This window comes from Triticum dicoccoides, chromosome 2A (assembly GCF_002162155.2).
Source record: "Triticum dicoccoides isolate Atlit2015 ecotype Zavitan chromosome 2A, WEW_v2.0, whole genome shotgun sequence".
NCBI classification, from domain to species: domain Eukaryota; kingdom Viridiplantae; phylum Streptophyta; class Magnoliopsida; order Poales; family Poaceae; genus Triticum; species Triticum dicoccoides.
In genome coordinates, this window is record NC_041382.1 from 286,386,779 (window position 1) to 286,391,674 (window position 4,896).

Consider the following 4,896-nt stretch of genomic DNA (forward strand, 5'->3'; position numbering starts at 1 on the left):
GTTGGATATTATGTATTGTTGTTAGTTTGAAGCACTCCTCTGGTTTGAAGGATAGATACCTTCCTGGGATCAAGTGCATCCTAACTCACATGCGTAGGATGTATTGATAATGATGATGGAGATGATGTGCAGAAGCCATATATATATATATATATATATATATATATATATATATATATATATATATATCAGTTAGGCTTCAAGTGCGTACTTGTTAGTTAAACCTATGTATAAATTGTGACACTAAATATGACTAGTAAGTAGTACAGTAGCAGTACTAGTATACGTCGGTCAAATTATTCATCATGTCCACACATTGAATTGACGTGACAACACGCTGCGCGTGAGGTGACACAAGAATCCCGGTGGCGTGTTCGGGTATTCTGGACTTCAGATTTGGAGTGCCACTTATCTGTCAAAATCTTTCATCATTCACTTAAAACAGTCGATTGATCATACATTGAGTATCATATAACTGGAATTACCGATGCAAGTCGAAGAAGGATTGGCCGGTGCTACTGGCTGGCGTCAAGTTCGATCCCACGGATCAGGAGCTGATCGAGCACCTTGAGGCCAAAGTGAGTGCTGACAGCATGAGATTTTAGTCTCTCATCAATTTGTTCATACCAACCATCGACAGCGAGCACGGCATATGCTACACCCAACCTGAGAAACTTCCAGGTAAGACAACGATCGGTTGTCTACTTGCACAAACATATTCCTTTGTTTATAGCTCTATTTTTATTTTTAGGCGCAGACCTGGTGAAGCAATTACAATTTGACAGTTAATAAAAAGTGAAACAAGTGACTGCAACATGCCAAAGATGTTATGTAAATGCCAACTAGGTACACTAAAACCTGTATTCCACAATACTGCAGGTATCACACTGAGTGGCCTAAGGAAGCATTTCGTCCAGTGCAATTCCAGGGCGTTCAAAAGGGGCACGTGGACGCGTCGCAAGATACAGTCGGAGTATGTCATGCACGCGATGTGGCACAAGACCGGCAATACCTTGCCGGTGATGGTCAACGGCCGGCAGACGGGCAGGAAAAAAGGTTCTGGTGCTGCACACCAACAAGTACTTCAACCAGCAGAGGACCAACTGGGTGATGCACCAGTACCACCTTGGGGACATGGAGCAAGAGAAGGAGTGGGAGCTGGTCCTCTGCAAGATTTTCTACCAGACGAACACTAGGGCCAGGAGTAAAAAGATTATAAGTTAGTTTGGTATTGGTAGTTGTACTACCTTGTCGTTCGCAAGTTGGTATTGTTGTTAACGATCTTTTGGTATGAACTTGCATTTTCTTCCAACCATCATGCCGAGGGTCGACGTGGATATAAAGCTGAATCATTTGTTTCGAAACGAATTTTTAGGCACCTGATTTTTATTTGATGGGTAGCATAAGCACCCGTCGTTCGAATTCCTAGTTCTCCAATTTTTTCGAAATAAGTGCATGCACTTATTATCATGATAAAAAAACAATATCCATGCTGCATCCCGGCTATCAGTCTGTACTTGCAGAATTCTCTTGTTTATTGAGCACGTATGTTGTTTTTTCAGGTCGAGCAAGTTTCAATTGGGTTGTAGACTGCCCAGGGTTGGTTTTGTTTTTAACAGGCCCATCCCATGACGACAACGGGGCACAAAGATCTAGCAGGTATCTACTGGCCTCTGGCCCGCCAGCGTTAGTTATATTTTGTCTTACAACATCCGTAGGCAGTTTTTTTACTAAATCAAACACACAGCCCAGTTCTATTATCCTCTTGAAATGCGTGTCCTACATCCGTTTTCTAATCTCTACCTATAGTTTTACTAGTTCATATACATGTATCATTATATTGAAAACACATAAAATTCCCTTTTCATATTTACATCCTTATTTTTGTTGTTTTTTCCCACCCAGCGCTGATTTTTTTAACCACTGGTTTTCCCTTAAACCAACTCAATTATCACACGTCTTATTTGCTTACAAAAACAAAACGATTTTTTGGCAAATCAATAAGTTCTTAAAAATGTTCATCATTTCGGGATTACAACAGTTCAGACTCCACCGAAATATGCAAAATAAGGTTGAACTTTTTGACCGTGGTCCTGGGCAGAAAATGGGATGTAATAAATTACTTAAGAATTAGCAAATGGGTTGCAAATTATAAAAATAGCAAATGGGCTTTATGTTGTCTGCCACAGATTTGGAGGCTGACTTGTGGGCCTACTAAGTTCATGCGTACACAAGGTTTCTCAAAAAAGAAACTTAGTCAACAATCGACTCTACCAGCGTCAGACCGTTAGATGTCAATCTAACGGCAATCGTGCTTCTTCAGTCTCTGATCTTCCTGCCCCAGCCGCCCAAACCAGCACCGTCGGAACCGCCTGCTCCCGCCTCTCGTGGCCGGCAGTGCTGCTGGGCAGGCCTCATGGCCCCATCATACTCACATCCCTAGCCTGTCTATCCCTCTACTCACCCACACCTCCTGTTATTTTCCGGCGACGGCAGCCGAACCAGTCAACCCTCGTACTCTCCACCGTGTGGGCAGCCACTGCCGTGTCTTCCCTAGCTCCGTGTCGTTCCCTTCGTAGGCCTCGCCGTCGTCCACCGCCCTAGTGCTCTCAGCGCGGCGTGGTCAACGATGTCCATCCAATGGCCGTAGTGCTTCTTCAACCTCTGGTCTTCTTGCCCCAGCCTCCCAAAGCAGTGCCGGTCCTACCGCATCCTCCTGCCTCCCGTGGCTGGCTATGCTGCCGTGGAGGCCTCACCATCCCCATACTACTCCCACCGTTGGCCGGGCCATCCCTCCACTCACCCACTCCCACTGTTATTATGCGGCGACGGCAGCCTCACGCTGCAGCCGAACCAGTGAACCCTCGTACTCCTCTCCGCATGGGCATCCACTGCCGTGTCTTCCCCGGCTCCGCGTCGTCCCCTTCCTAGGCCTCGCTGTCGTCCACCGCCATGGTGCTCTCGGCGCGGTGTGGTCAATGTGGTCAACGACCGACTTCCATCGGAAGAGTACTGTACATGGAGAGGCTGACAGCTGGGTCCACGGCAGCCGCAAGGAAGTGCCTCCTTATTACGTGCAAAATGATTATTCCTCCACCTAACAGCAGGGACCCACTGGACGGGCCACCAGTATTTCACGGAAAAAACGTTTCCCCCCTTACTGCTGGGACCCACCGGACGGGCCATCGTATTTCGTGAAAAAAAACGTTTGCCCATGACTGTTGGGACCCACTAGACGGACCACCGTATTTCGCGAAAAAATGTTCCCCCCGCTGTCAGCTCGGACCCACCGGAAGTGCCTCCTTATTACGCACAGAAAAATGAATACTCCCCCTGCTAGCTGGGACCCACCATGGTCGGAGGCTGACTTGTGGTCCTACTAAGTTGACGGGGACGAAGGGCTTTGTCAACTTAGTCAATATGAATGATTCTAGCTCCAGTGATCGTACGATGTCCATCCAACGGCCATCGTGCTTCTTCAATCTCTGCTCTTCCTGCTCCAGCCGCTCAAACAAGCGCTGACGGGACTGCCTGCTTCCTCCTTCCCACGGCCGGCTCTACTGCCGTGCAGGCCTCACCTCCCCACCGTACTCCCATCGCTGGCCTAGCCATCCCTCTACTCACCCACACCTGCTGTTATTCTCCGGCGACGGTAGATGAACCAGTAAACCCTCATACAGTCGTACTCCCCTCCGCGTGGGAAACAACTACCGAGTCTTCCCTGCCTCCGTGTCGTTCCCTTCCTAGGCCTCATCGTCGTCCACCATCCTGGTGCTCTCGGCGCGGCCTGGTCAACATGGTCAACGACCGACATGCATCTGAAGTGGACTGTACGTGGAGAGGCCGACAGCTGGGTCAACGGCCGCACGCAAGGAAATGCCTCCTTATTGCACGCAAAATAATGATTCCTCCACCTGACATCTGGGACCCATCGGAAGGGCCTCTGTATTTCACGAAAAAATGTTCTCGCGGCTGACAGCTTGCACCTACTAGCTATATCTTCACATGTAAGGAAGTGCTTCCTTATTACGCACAAAAAAATGAATACTCCCCCTGCTAGCTGGGACCCAACATATGGGAGGCTGAATTGTGGGCCTACTAAGTGGACGCAGACGGAGGGCTTTGTCAACTTAGTCAATATGAACGATTCTAGCTGAAGTGACCGTATGATGTCCATCCAACAGCCGTAGTGCTTATTCAACCTCTGGTCTTCTTGCTCCAACCACCCAAAGCAGCGCCGGTTGTGCGCCTGCTCCTGCCTCTCGTGGCCATCGGGAGGCAACAGAACGCGTGGGAGCCAACCGGCTGGGTCAGAACGGAATGCGTGGTCGTGTTCATCGGGAGGGCTTGGATGGAACAGGCGATGGAAACGAGGCCTGGCGTACCGTAGAACGAAGGAAACGAACCTCCTACAGTCGAAACAGGGGTCCTGTTGATCAGGAGGGGTGTGGCGTACCGCAAAACGGAGGAAATGGACCTCCTATGGCCGAAACGGGGGTCCTGTTGATCGGGAGGGGTGTGGCGTACCGCAAAACGGACGAAATGGACCTCCTACGGTCGAAACGGGGGTCCTGTTCATCGGGAGGGGTGTGGCGTACCGCAAAACAGGACTCCACAGGATACTGTTCATCTCCACCATCGACCTCCTCCAGCCTCCACGGGCTACCGTCGACCTCCTCCAGCCTCCACGGGCTCCTGTTCATCCAGCCTCCATCGCGCGCTTCTCCACCGGCTACTGTTCAACCACCCCTCCATAGGCACCCCTCCACCGTCTACTGTTCATCCAGCCCTCCACACCACGGGGTCCTGTTCAACCACCCCTCCGCGGGCACCCCTCCACCGTCTACTGTTCATCCAGCCCTCCACACCCTGAGGGCCTATTCATCCAGAGGCAAC